At 44.3% G+C, this 14,492-nt stretch overlaps 1 protein-coding gene across 13 annotated transcripts in view; it reads left to right on the top strand.

Moving 5' to 3' along the window:
• The window catches only part of SIPA1L2 (signal induced proliferation associated 1 like 2), a 213,397-nt gene that overhangs the window by 40,779 nt on the left and 158,126 nt on the right, over positions 1-14,492 (top strand). For 8 of the 13 annotated variants that reach the window (XM_057308329.1, XM_044386057.3, XM_057308326.1 and 5 more), the window contains exon 2: positions 7,233-7,282. The exons of 1 other annotated variant lie outside the window; for it this stretch is intronic. The gene's annotated coding sequence lies outside the window, so the exon portion shown is untranslated. Of the gene's footprint in view, positions 1-4,568; positions 6,145-6,203; positions 6,234-7,232; positions 7,357-7,422; positions 7,466-14,492 lie in introns of those variants that run through there. 4 more of the 13 variants (XM_044386058.3, XM_057308325.1, XM_044386060.3 and 1 more) reach the window with 4 other exon arrangements.

The following is a 14,492-nucleotide window of genomic DNA, read 5'->3' as shown; positions in this document are numbered from 1 at the left end:
GTTTCTAGCTCAATTTAGCAAGGGTGTACTGGATCCCAGGAGTCCTCCTTATTTATCCTGTTTGTGGGAAATACTGAAAGAGCCCAGAGTGTTTCCTCTGCCACATCAAGGGCATCTCAACAGCCAAGGACATTTACTCTTAGAAGTTCAAAGAAAAAATAATGCAATAAATTTATGGAAAAGGGCTGCAGACTTGGAATGAATTGTGACATCATCACCAGCCGTTGTTTTTGAATACAAGAAGCTTCCTGCTTAGGGTGATGCATTTCACCAACTGGGTATTGATTACCTATTAAGCCTCAGGCCTCTGCTCATGAATTCCTGATTGAAGGTGGCAGACATCTATAAATAAATCATCATCTTTGAGACTGACTGAAAAATGTCAGAACAAAGGTGTAAGAATTGGTCTCTGGGGGTAGGAGAGAGCAAGAGACGCTGTCTGGGAAGTTTTTCTCTAAAACTTTTTTCATCTGGAAATGTCTGAGAAAGTTTTGTTGGAGTGAAGGCCTTTCCCTGAGGCTGTGAAGGATGCTGGTATTTTGGGTGATGGGAACTATAGTGCTTATTTATTTGGGAAAGATCCTACCCTGACTGAGGCCATCTTAGGGAATTACTTAAAGGCTCTTCTGAGATTTAAGTTATGTATGGCTCAGTTTTGCACAGGTAATCCATTTGGACTGTTGGTTATGAATGACAGAAACCCAACTTTAAGCCAGAAAGGAAAGGCAATGCTCAGGCAACTGAGGCGTCTACGAATAGTGAGCTGTAGGCATTGTTGGGTCCAGGGGCTTTAACATGGCCACAGAGGCCGCAGAGACTCTTCCTCTGGAGCTGTACTCTTCTCTGCTTAGTTCTTCACGTCAGCCCTCTCTGTGTGATCGGCAAGATGGTGGCCAGTAGTCCAGGCTCACTTCTTCCTGGCTTAGCACTCACAGCTGAAGCAGAACTTCTCCCTCCCCAGACCCCAGTGCTCTCCAGGAAGGATGTGGATGACTGTGCTTCCATCTTGGACGCTGAACTAGGCATCTGTGAGGGTGTGGGGATGCTGTGCCCTGAGGGGCCCAGTGGACAGTGTGGCATAGGGGGCCGGGAAGTTTCCTCACAGGAGCCAGAGGAAGGGAGTGCGGGCAGACACACACTGCAGCTTTCGTGAGTCACGACAGCAAAAGAGGGCTCGTGCAGGGAGAGCAGACCCGGCAGCTGAAGTACGGAGCATGCGTGGGTCAAGGGGGAGGTTTGGCAGGAAGGATGGGAGCTCAGCTATTTGCATGTTGGGTGAGAGGTGCTGGTGGGGCATTGATGAGGCAGCTAGCTGTTTGGGCCCAAGACAATCGGTAAAGCTAGCATGGTCCCACAGTAGGTGATGGATTACAGAGATAGGCATGGGATAAGCATGGAAATGCATAGAAGGAGCTCAGTGAGGAGGGTCATACGTTCGCCTGAATCACATGACATTACTGCCACTGTAGGTCAAAAATGGCAGCACAGTGGCAATGTCATATGGTTCAGCCTCTTCCATGGGAATTCCATTTAGAAATGCCTGTGTTCTTTCTTCCAGATGCATGTTGTATGCTCTGCACTGTGCTGGCCTCTCCTGGTCTCATTCTCTTTAGCTTTCAAGTCTCCACAGAGAGCCAGTCTTTTTTCCTTCCTCTTTTCTCCCTTTCCCCTTCTCCCCATTTCCCTTTATCCCTCTCTTCTTCCTTCTTTCTTTGGGAAATGTTGATGGGGTGCTTTTGAAGTGCAGAGCACAGTGCTTAGTGCTGGATATGTAGTGTGGACCTCGTGCCTGCCCTCCTGGATTCTAGAGTCTTGATATGAAAGCAGTGTTGGGAGGCTGATTGGATGCTCTGTGAGGTGTGGTTGTTGTAGGGTTGATGAATATTCTTAGGAGGTGTTGGTGTTGAAGGGCTCATAGGATGCTGGCTGTGGTATAGTGTTGTAGGGGCTGATGGAATGTTCTGTAAGCTATGGGGAGGCATTCAAGTCCTAGATTCTTCTTGACTCATCCTGGGTTGGGGATGAGGAAGAGGAGGTCTGCCTGAAAGTTGAATAGGTTTGTACCTTACGGATAGATGTGAGAGGATGGGACTCTCCCTGCTACTCCTCACCCCTTCGCCATGGTTCAACTACTCAGTGTTACCTGCTATAGAAAACCTTTTATTACCCGTCTCCCTCTTCCCAAAGCAAAATTTCTCCTCCCCCTGCCTGGTGCCCCAGTAGTACCTTAGTCGAAATTTCATCCATTGCATCCCACTGATGCTCAGGTCTACTTTCCTATGTTAAGGCTGGCTCCCTCCATTAGGCAGTAAGCTTTAGGTGACAAGAACTATGTCTTAATATGGACAGGGTTTAGTAAAGTGTTTGGATGCTGGAGGTGCTGAGTAAATACTTGTTGAATGTTAAAATAACTTTGAAGGAACTCTGTTGGCAGAGCCCTTCTGACTCCTACCTGACTTAGAAAGAATGCCAGAGTGTATCTACAAAGGAATATTATTCAGCCTTAAACAAGAAGGAAATCCTACCCATATGTGGCGAGGATGAAGCTGTAGAACATTGTACTAAGTGAAATAAACTAGTCACAGTAGGACAAATGCCACATGATTCCACTTACAGGAGGTATCTAAAAATAATCAGATCCATAGGAACAGAGAGTGGAATGGTGGTTGCCAGGGTCTGGGCAGGGGGCAAATGGGGAGTTGCTGTTCAACTTTAAGCAAGTTGCTGTTGTGTAAGATGGATAAATTCTAGAGATCTGTGCAACATTGTGCCTACTAAGTTAATAATACTGTATCGTGCACTGAAACATTTGTTAAGAGAGTAAGTCTCCTGATAAGTGTTCTTACAATAAATTAAAAAAAATATATATGTATATAGCAGCCATCAACCCCTGCCCCCCCCCAAAAAAAACCCCACTGGGGTGACGTAGCGCGTCACACTACACTGAAATCACAAAGGAAATGTCTGCAGTGAAACCACATGTCTACCCATGTTGAGAGTTTTACCATATCTGACTCACAGCGCAGACTCTTTAGAGTCGTCGGTCATTTGCTTAAAGCTGGAGCTGACATTTTGTCTGTGATTTAGTCGTCTGCCTGCATAAAAACAGACCTTTAAATGGGCTGAAAACAGTTTACAGAGACCCCTCAGTCTCTGGGTGTCTACGTGCAACTGGTCAAGATAGTAAAGCCTGATGACGAGTGCTGGTGAGTGGTCAGTGCTGTTGAACGCTGGGCGTGACAGGTGCACTGCTTTCCCAAATGCAGTTCCTGGAGCAGATGGCGCTCGTCTACAGAATCCTCCATGATCCCAAACTCTCTCTAGGAATCGACTGACTGAAACCGGCGCCGATTCCGTATTCGGTTACACACATCTAGAGGAGCTGTCTCCTGGCATGTGTAGTGTCCTTTCGGAGCAGGTGAGGTCTGGGTCAGGACTCTAGCTGTGCACCCCTGGGCCTGATGATGACACATAGGATGTGGCTGTGGTTCACAGATTTGGTACAGGAACTGTGGCTGGCCTGTTGGCCCAGCGTGGGGGGCGGGGGTAGACAGGCAGGTATTTCTTGGTCTCGTTGCCAGAGTTCACAGGTGCAACGACAGACATCATTGCTTAGGACTTTGGCTCTTGGAAACAAGTTATTATTTGGAAAGGAATTTTTATTTTTAAAATAGAAAACAAAAACAAAATTAGCCTTTCTCTGCTGCTTTTCCTGAATACTGGTGAGCCTGTCCTGACATTGGAGAAATAATGACTTTGAGCTGGATAGGGTGTTTTTATCCTTCTCAGTGGAAAGTCAATATTTGCCTTCACTTTCTGAGAACCCCGTGTCACTGGGGAAGCAGCTGAAGAACCTGTTGGTAAGGACAAAGGGCCAGGCCTCTCTTTGCCTGCAAATCTGGTTTTTTGGCAGAGCTCCCCTATTGAATGTGAGTCGCCTCCTCTCAGCAATGGGCCAGGGGACAGGAGAGCATCTTGCCTTTCCCTGACCGTCCCTCTGCAAGACAGCCCGCGGTCCCAAGTTCAGCGGTTTGAGAGGACGAGGCTCTGCTGAAAGTTCAGTCATTTTCTTCTCTAAAGCAAAAAAAGGCAAAAGACAATAGGCAATTGCTTCGTATAAACCACCTGCTTTGTAGGAAGTGAAGCGAACTCTCGAGCCGCCGGGGCCGTTTGGAGGATTTGTAGTTTCCTTTCCTGTCGGTAAACAAAGGCCGTCGGTTAAGAGTGGGGCATGGATTGTTTACAGGATGTTTGCTGTATCGAAGGAAGGAAGGTGCCTTTTACAGCGTTGTGTTCATTGTGTGGGATAGTACGGCATCATTTAAAGGATCTCTGCTGGAGAAGAGAAATTAACCACAGAGCATTTGGTCATAAAACACAAACTGTTTAACCAGTCGGACTTTTAAAGACTTATTTCATAAAGTAAAGTTGAGGGTTTTATAATGTATCAGCATTAAACAAATGTAGAAAAGCAGAAAGCCTCTTTAGAGAAAAAAGAATGGGTTCTTATTGATACTTTAGAGGACTCTTTTTTTTTTTTAAGTTGTACAGGTTCATGGTTTGTGTGCAAGAAGCAGTTATCATTTATAGTGTGATTGTGTCTCCTATGTAGGCCTTTCCAGGTTGCCTTACATCTGGTGCTCTGTCTGGGTCCCTGGTGTTCCGGCTCTGTCCGGAGACTCTTTCAGCCCTTCTAGCACAGGAGCTGGTAGCCGAGAGGTGTCATGAACACGACCGAGTGAATGTGTGCTTGGTGGTCTTAAAACACTAGTGAAGATGGAAACAATGATGTAAGATGCCCAATAACATATTCTTTTTCTAATTACTTAATGTTAGGAAATCTTTTGATAAATACTTTGGTGTTTTGTGTGTGTGTTAACGATACATGACATAAATTTTATTATTTTTAAGTATGTAGTTCAGTGGTGTTATATGGATTCATATTACTGTGCAACTATCTGTCTCTAGAGGGTTTTCATCTTCCCAAACAGAGATTTTGTACTCATTAAACACTAACCCCCCATTCCCCTCCCTGCCCCCCCGGCCCCTGGCAACCACCACTCTACTTCCTGTCTCTATGAAGCAGATTATTGGAGATCCTTCATAGAAGTGGAATCCTATAGTATTTGTCCTTTTGTGACTGGTTTATTTCACTTAGCACCATGTCTTCAGGGTTCATCCACGTTGTAATATGTGTTGTAATTCCCTCATTTTTAAAGCTGAGTGATACCCCGTTGTATAGATTTACCACATTTTGTTTATCGGTTCGTTGGTTGATAGACACGGGTTGCTTCCACCTTTTAGCTATTGTGAATAATGCTACTGTGAACATGGGCGGACAGGTATCTTTTCAAAACCCTGCTTTCAGGGCTCCTGGGTGGCTCAGTTGGTTAAACGTCTGCCTTTGGCTCAGGTCATGATCCTGGGGTCCTGGGATCGAGCGCTGCATTGGGCTCCCCACTCAGCGGGGTGTCTGCTTCTCCCTCTCCTGCTCCCCCTGCTTGTGCTCTCTGCTCACTTGCTCTCTCTGTCAAATAAATAAATAAATACATCTTCAAAATCCTGCTTTCAGTTCTCTTGGGCATATACCCAGAGGTGGAATTACTAGATCCTATGGTAATTCTATGTTTAAATTTTTTTAGGCATTCTCCATACTGTTCTTTACATTTTTAAGGTTAGAATTGGCTATATTGGCTCCATAACTTAAGTCAGTGAGAATTTCCTTCCCCTCCCTTGCCGGTGCACGTCATCTTAAGTTTAGCTACAGTTGAGGGACTAATAATAGTAGCATTTCATCAAGTGTTTCACCAACTTCATAAAAATGGAGACAGACTGAGAAAAGTGGGCTTTCTAAAGCCACGGCCAGTTGTAGTCTTGTTGGTAGGGGGCCCGGTAATTGATCGCCATTCAGAGTGAGAGGGGCACTGTTTATACTGCGCCGGGACCATAGGCATAAACCCCGCTGTCCCAGCATAGAACACTTATTGGGGTCTGTCTTTTTTTAGGGAGCAGAGTGCAGGACTCTGGCAGGATTTAGAGAAGCCACGTTGTTGCCGTTTCCTCCGAGCTGTGCACCTGACGCGGTTGCGTGTTGATTGCCCACCACGTCAGGAAGGAGTGCGGTCCTCAGTGCGCCTGGCTCCAGTTCAGTTTGCAGAAATTCTTACACTTTTTTTTTTTTTTTTTTTGGAAATGATGTAGCGAAAGATCATCATTTTAGGAGCCAGGCTGACGTGAGTTCATACTCTGCCCTGTGTGATTCACTTTGGGCAAATAATCAATGTCTTAGAGTACCAGTCTCCTCATCCAGGAGGCAGAAAAGGCCGATTTTGTTTGTAAGTGATTGTGGATTTGGAAATAACATGGAAAGTATCTAGTGGAGCGCTTGGTACTTAGTGCCACATATCCAGTATTGTCCGCAGATGCAATTTAAAAAAGTTAATACCAGGGGCGCCTGGGTGGCTCAGTTGTTAAGCATCTGCCTTTGGCTCAGGGCGTGATCCTGGGGTTCTGGGATCGAGCCCCACATCAGGCTCCTCCGCTGGGAGCCTGCTTCTTCCTCTCCCACTCCCCCTCCTTGTGCTCCCTCTCTCGCTGGCTGTCTCTCTCTGTCAAATAAATAAATAAAATCTTTATAAAAAAATAAAAATTAAAAAAAAAATAAAAAAGTTAATACCAAAAATAGACACCTGGATTAGCAGTTGTCAAAATTTTGGTCTTAGACCCCACCTTGACAACTTACTGAGGCTCCCAGAGAGCTTTTTATTATGTGGCTTATCTCTACTGTTGTTTGTGATACTTGGATTAGAATTGAGGAGTTTAAAAATAGCTACTAATTAATTTAAAATGGCAGTAAGCCCCTTGCCATCTATTATAAATAACATGTTTTGTGAAAATCACTCTTTTCTAAGACAAAAACAACACATTAATGAGCAGAATGGCATTGTTTTACAGTTTTGCAAATCTCTGTAATACCTGGCTTAAGAGAATACAGCCAGACTCTCAAGCCATATGCTCCTTGTCGTGTTACTCAGCTTCTAGAAGACTCCACTGTGTCCTGGTGAAAGGAGCGTGGAGAAGGGAAATGATGTGTTTTGCTGTGAGAGTGGTTTGAACCTGGTAGACCCCTGGCAGGGCCTTGGGAACCCCCGGCACCCTCAGACCATATGTTAAAAACTGCTGCCCTAGACTTTTTCTGTGAGTCTGAACTGGGTCTGTTTCTTCTCTTGCAGGTTCTTGCTCCTGGTCGAGTGAGCTGGAACCTGCTCTTCTCCCTGCTGAGGTGAGCCCGCTCCCCACCCGTACCCCAAACCACTGCTCAGAGTTTTAAATTTGAGCTGCTGTGTCCCATGAATGGTGGGTCTTTTTGTTTTTGTTTTTGTTTTTGTTTTTTAAAGATTGTTTCTGTTCCGCTTGGCTTAGGATCAAATGTTCTGATTTTTTCACCCCTCCAGCACACGCATAGGTGAGTATTGCTTGAAGAAGCCATTTGAACTTGGGGATTGTGTAAATCGGGGGCTTCAGAAGGAGGGACTGGCAAGCTCCAGTGAGTGTCCGTGACTGTGTCTGAAAGGCTATGAATCTTCAAGTTTGTTTGTGTATCTCCACATGGAGTGTCCCTTAGATTCAAGGGACAACGTGGGAGCATAGTGGGGAATACAGGGCTGCACACTGGCCGTGGTCCTGGTGGCGGGTGGGCCATGCATTGAGGGGCCCTTGGGAGGAAGGTGATGGAGGGAGAGATGAAGGAGGGCCAGGGCTCCCCGAATGGGGCCCAGCCATGTTCCCGGGGCCCCACTGTGTCAACAGGGACACGTGCCTCCGACATTGACTAAAGGCAGAGCTGGCTGCTTCCCTCCTTGTTTGTGTTCACAAGTATTTTCCATAACAGCAGGAAATTGGGTGGGTTTGGGAAGGAGCTGTCAGGAGTCACCATCCCCCTGCACGTCCAGTCTCTGGCCCTTTACCCTCCCAGGTTCTTCCATAGAGCTAGTTACTTAGTTAACGGTAGTTTAGTAATGAGCCCAGGAGAAGTTTGCATAGGAACATTACTTATACCTGCTCTCTTCGTTGTCTTCTAGTATTGCCAGCTGGCCCAGAGTGTCCTATAGAGTGCCGTCCCCTCCCTGTGAGGTCTACTCTAGGGTCAAGTCCTGCCCTTAGTGGTCAAGTCTGTGGATCGCCTTTGTTCCCACAGCCTTTGTCGCTATGTGTGTTGGTGCATTTTGAAGTCTGTGGCCTGAGAGCCTGCACTTGAAAATGTTGTTAAGTGGACAAGCCCGTTAACAATGGCAAGGTATCACTGGAGGAGGAGTAGATACCCATCACAGGTTTTCTTGTTACCAAGTATAAACACATCAAGCATACGTGGATGGTGAGATTTCGACACTACTTGCAAGAGAGAGAGATGAGAGGGAATGAAGGCAACAGCTCAGCCTGCAAAGACCACGTTCCTTCTTGTGTGGGGCTCAAGGGACTTGGCTGAGGTGCTAAGGACCTTGCTGGAGCCTGAGTATATTCTAATATGAAAATAACAAGCAGCTAGCCTAGAGGATACCATCTCCAGACTGGTTTCTTTATGGCTGGTTTTGATGAGGGAAGTTACATTGATTTTCTACAATATGAGACTATATAAACATTTGTGATACAGGCTCATGATTTTAAGCATACTGCTTTTTGTTGAAAATTATATTCTTTAGTTTTAAAATTTGTAGGTGTGTTCAGTTCAGAAAACACCAAAATACATAAAGTAGAGCATACATCACCCTATAATCTCACTGTCCAAAGGCACTCACTGCTGATAGACCTTCTTTTAAGCCTGCATGCACACTTTAAAACAAAACGAAAGTGGGATTATTCAATTCATACTGTTTTTCCAGTTGCTTTTTTCCTTTTCTTTTCTTTAAGATTTATTTATTTATTTATTTGACAGAGAGAGTGAGACAGCGAGAGAGTGTTTGCAGGGGGAGTGGGAGAGGGAGAGGCAGGCTTCCCTCTGAGCAGGGAGCCCGATGCGGGGCTCGATCCCAGGACCCCAGGATCATGACCTGAGCCTGAGCTGAAGGCAGATGCTTAACGCCTGAGCCACTCAGGCGTCCCTCCTCCAGTTGCTTTTCTTCTTACCAGTACATTGTAGCTGTCTTTTCATTGTTAGCACTTAGGTGGTTCCTACTTACTCTATTTAATGATGACTTGGCTTTTGTGCGTAGCTATACTATAATTTAATCCCCGTGGAAGGACATTTAGGTGCTTGTCAGTGCTTGGCTCTTATTAACAAAATGCTTGTATATATATAGACTTATACAACTATTTCTTTAAGATGAATTCCTAGGAAGGAATGGAATTCCTGGATGAAAGAGTACTCAGGCTTAAAATTCTGACAGATGCTGCTAGATTGACCTTCAGATAGATTGTGCCCTTGAGAATTCCATCCGTGACTCAGGAGTGAGTCTCCAGCCAGCACCAGCAGTGAATAATCTCAGTATTTTGTCTCTGATTCTAAAGGAAAAACTCTTTCATTGTTTTAATATTTATGTTCTTTAAAAAAAATTAATCCTGAAGTTAGGCACCTTTATTGGCCACTTGTAATTTTTTTGTCCACTTATCTTTGGAATTATTGCATGTACTGATTTTTTTTGGAAACTTTATTATTCTGAATATTAGTCCTTTGTGACATGATATAAGAATTTTTGCAAATTCTTAGTTACCACCTTTTTTTTTTTTTAACCGTTTGAGTTGCTTATGATGTGAACCCCGATGAACTCTTTAAGAGCGTAGTGTGGAGTAAGGCTAGTCTTTTTGCTGCATTGAAAATCCATTTCAGATGCTGTCCTAACACAGGTTATGATTACAACCCAGGTAGAGGGGCCATCACAAGTCCGTACAACGTGTCTGTTGTTAGTAAGGTCTGAGTGAAGTTCATTTGCTATTTTCTGTTGTATAAGGACGATTATCCTCACATAATTTATATGTCAAGAGTACATTGCTTGAAATCTGCAAGTTTTGTAAGAGCATCGGACCTGAGGAGGAGCTGCACTGGTTTAATTGCTGACTTGTTGCGTAATCTTAGAGGGATGGTTTTACCATTTGGTCTCCTCATTTTCCCACTGATGAAATTAGGACTTATTTAGCCTTCATGAAGGCTTAGCAGCCTGTTTATTGGAGGATCAGGAGACTTGTTCTCTGGGAGAAATCAATTATTATCATTAGGGGATTAGTAAGAAAAAGTTGGGCTGAGTTCCAAATTCTGGTCCTTACAAAGATGAATAGGATTTTCCAGGATAGCTGGTACCATACTGTTCTCATGGTGTGTCTTTCAGCCTTCAGATTTCTGATAGGAATTAACTCTTTAGGCACTTTCTTATTAGAAAGGAATATCTTGTTCCTCTCCTCTGCTCTCAGCTTTACCTTCAACCTTGCACCTTCTTGGAATCAAAATAAGTCTTGGTGGGGGGTACTGGGCTTCCTTTCCATCCTGTCCTTTTTTCTTTTTGGCCAACTTTGTAAGGCCAGTGAAGTTCTAAGGCTCTGGTGGACCTCAAGAGGGGCCTCAGTTTATTCCATTGACTTAGAGTGTTAGCCAGGTAAATTTCTCGTTGTCCTGCCCAGGTTTCTGCAGAGGCATCATACTTAGATGTCTCTACTTAGGGGAACAGCACTGGGGTGGATGCCATCTGCTTGCTTCAGGTAGCAATGTGCCAAATGTCGCCAGGATCCAGATGTCAAAATGAAGTCTGAGCTGTGATGGTGCCTGATCTTGACTCAGGCACTTGGACATTGGGAAATGGACTGGCCTATATATAAAGTGTTTGGGTGATCTCACATCTCTTCCTGAATTTCATTTTTTGTTGCTTATACTCATGGGGTAACACAGACATGTTCCAGATTTTGTTTCAAAATGTTCCATTTCATATCAGCCAGGTTTAGAAAGGGTGGATTTTAGAATCTGAAGACCTCATCGAAGGGAGGCTGTGGGCTCTCCCGTTCCATGCCTCCTGGAGGTGATTTAGTTCAGTGAACATTTATGGGTAGTTTCTGTTGGTGGAGCGCTCTGTTAGGAGCCAAGGGAAACAAGATGATTAAAATGTGGTCCTTCCCTTTGAGAGTTTATCATTCAGCAGGGAAGAAAGAAGCATATACAAAGAGCTCTCCCGAGAGGTTTGATTGCTGTGATCATCAAATACTAGGGAAATACCAGTGGGCTGAGTTGACCATGGATCTCTGCATCGGGTAGGCCGGCATGTCATAGGCACTTAATACACATGTTTGAATGGATGAATGAATACAGTTAGACACATTTTGGTGTGCTTTATTCATAGCAGAAAAGATGTGTGGAAACAGATGATTTGATGGATTTGTGTATGATCGCATGGGGTATGAGATTTGGTGAGGTCACCAAGGAGCACTCTGTTAGGAGCCAAGGCTGAGCAAGATTCCTCTTGGAGCCATCCTTTCTCCTCCTGCACTGGGGCTAGTCCTGCTGGTTTGCTCTGCCGCCTCCTCCCAAGGCTGAGAGGACTCTCCTGAGCCCATCACTTGAACAAAGAAGGGTTTGGTCCTTCATGTGATGATAGGTCCAGTGCTCTGGTTTCTTGTGGACTGATTTATGCCAGTGATGCTTAAAACTGCTTTGTTCTTAGGACTTCCTTCCTTCCTTCCTCCCTTCCTTCCTTCCTTCCTTCCTCCCTTCCTTCCTTCCTTCCTTCCTTCCTTCCTTCCTTCCTTCCTTCCTTCCGAATCATTAGTCATTTCATTTTGTTTTTTACAAACCTGTCATTTATTATGGTAAGGATTATTTTTCTTAATTTACAAGGTAAGATGCACTTTTCTTGATAACCAGGGATTTCTTTTCCTTCTCTTTTTCCAATTTCTTTTCTTACCATTAGGTTCTATCTAGTCAATTAAATGACAATGTGTTTTGTGTGCATTGTATTACAAATAATTTTTCCCAAAATGTAACCCTGATCGATGTAATCACCTGGGATGGACTTTATGAAGGAGTGAGGCAGACCATCTCATGTGCAGTATATTTGTGGGCCATTTTCTCCTCTTCCCAGTAATTATTCTGGTACACTATTACAGTTTATTTGCTTACTGTTACTACTATATGGTAGATAATATTTTAGTACTTCAGCTATCCCATTTAATCTCCCAGCAGTTCTTTGAAGTGGGTGTTATTATCCACATTTTAAAGGTAAGAAAGCTGAGCCCCAGGGAGGTCAGGTGATGTGCTCAAGGTTACCCAGCAAATCAGTTGTGAAGCCAGGAGGAGCCGGGCTCTCAGACCTCATTCTTTGGCAATGCCCTAAGGGCAGGTGACTTCTGGGGAAGGCTAAGTCATCTGTTTTGTCTTATCTTACGGAGATTTCAAGACATGGTCTTATTTTCTGAGAAGAACCAACAAGAAGAATTGGTGCAATTATACCAGTCCCGTCCATATATCTATATATCGATCATTCACAAAGATAAACATTTGATGTGTGAGACCAAATAGAATCCTAGCAAAATCTGAATGTGCACAAGAATAATATGAAACAATCATGGTATGTTCTGATACTCAGATGAATGTTGGGTGAATAACCTGTCCATGACCCCAACACCCGCTTGAAGTAGCAAGCCTCTCAAAACACACTTGTCCCTGAGCATCACGAAAGCTGGACCTTTTCCTGGTTGGTAGAAAATTCACCTGAAGTAGCTTCTTAGTTGTGTACGACCTCTGAGAGGCGAACGGGATGAATAGTCAAGTCAGTATGTTAGGAGTTCCCTTCCAAAATGTTTACTGTGCAGGGTCCAACTTTGTGTGAGTCTTCTAGAGAGTTCTTATTTCGAAAACATTTGCAGTGCTATCTTATAAAGATAATTCTGAACATGCCCTTACTGAAAAGCTGTGAATACCGTTCTTAGTTCATGCACCTGGATGCCAGCAGGGCGCTCCCACAGAACACATTGTAACTTTGTAAGTTACATGTCAGCATGGTGTGTTTTCTTTTCCTTTGTTTGTTATTAAACATTTCGCTGGAGGAAATATGGGTGGAAGATTTCATAAAGGAAGCATTCAGTGAGAACAATGGATAGTGTTAAGACTTTGATTCTGAAGTAAAATAACTATTTTTCCTCGAGAGAAGCAGTTCGGTGGTAATTAACCATGTGTCTGATAGAGGTGGAGAGGGCACCATCACATTTTGGGTGTCATTTCAAACTCAGCCCCTGTGCCTCACGCTTCTGTGGTCTGGGACGTTTGGTCCCCTTCACATCTCGACGCTCAACTGACATAAAGTCATGGCAGTCGTCGCTTCTATAAGGTTATTTAGAGGGTCTGCACGTGCAGTGAAACACGCTAAGTTTTTATATTTAATTACCTAACAACTGTGAACATGTTTCTAAGATCGGATTCTTTGATTTTCTCCTACAGTCAGCATAGTGATAGTAGTAGCCAGCATTTGTGCCACTTCTCTGTTCTAAGGCTTGTTGTAAGCCCTCGGCAGGTACGCTTTCCTTAAATGTGAACAGCTCCTGTCGCTGTCTTCTGTGCCCTGCGGATGCAGGCACTCTGAGGACAGAGATACCCAGGGCTCTTGTATGCAAGCCCCTGGCTCTTAGCCAGAGTCCATGCTGACTCCCACGGATTTGCACAAAAACATCTGGCAAACGGGCTTGGTGCAAGTAGTATAGGTTAGTGACAAGAATGCAAAAGAACCTCCGTTTTAAATTTGGACAGTGACCGTGTCTGCCACTCAGGTTGTCGGATTATTAGCTTAATATAACCTGGGCAACTTCCTTAATCTTTTATGGGCCCTAATTTTGATATTGGCGAAAAGGGTATGATAATCTGTTGTAAGATTTTCATCCAAATTCAGTGGCTCAGTGCTTGTTGCAAATAATCCAGTCATTGTTTATCTCCCTTCGATTTTATCTGGGAAATCAACTGAAATATATTTTTTTAATTTTTAAAAAATTTTTCAAGATTTTATTTATTCATCAGAGAGAGAGAGAGAGAGAGAGAGAAAGAACAAGCAGGGGGAGTGACAGGCGGATAAGCAGGCTCCCCGCTGAGCAGGAGCCTGATGTGAGATTTGATCCCAGGACCCCGGGATCATGACCTGAGCTGAAGGCAGACACTTAACTGACTGAGCCACCCAGGCGTCCCTGAAATCTGTTTGTAAGAAGCTATAATTTATTCTCCCATCTCGGCCTTGTCCTCTCCCTACCATAAAAATGCATGGCCGAGTCTCCTTTTTTGTAATGAGGGAAGGACAAGTGAGAGCTAAGGGAGAATGGGGATGGAGTACTAAAACTGAGGTCGCAAGTGTTTACTCTTTTATGATCTTATCTGACTATTTCATAGTTGCCTATTGTGAGTGGATTTTTATTCTTTCCAGGAGTGGTGTCTAGAAACGTAGCACTGGTGGCCTCTTGGTGGCCCGTCCTTTGCAGGCTGAGTGCCTGATGCTCACCCCCTCCCAGCTGGCTTTTGTAGCCTGCTTCCACCTGGG

Source organism: Ursus arctos, unplaced genomic scaffold (genome assembly GCF_023065955.2).
Source record: "Ursus arctos isolate Adak ecotype North America unplaced genomic scaffold, UrsArc2.0 scaffold_7, whole genome shotgun sequence".
Classification (NCBI taxonomy): Eukaryota; Metazoa; Chordata; class Mammalia; order Carnivora; family Ursidae; genus Ursus; species Ursus arctos.
This window is presented reverse-complemented; position numbering and strand designations above follow the sequence as displayed.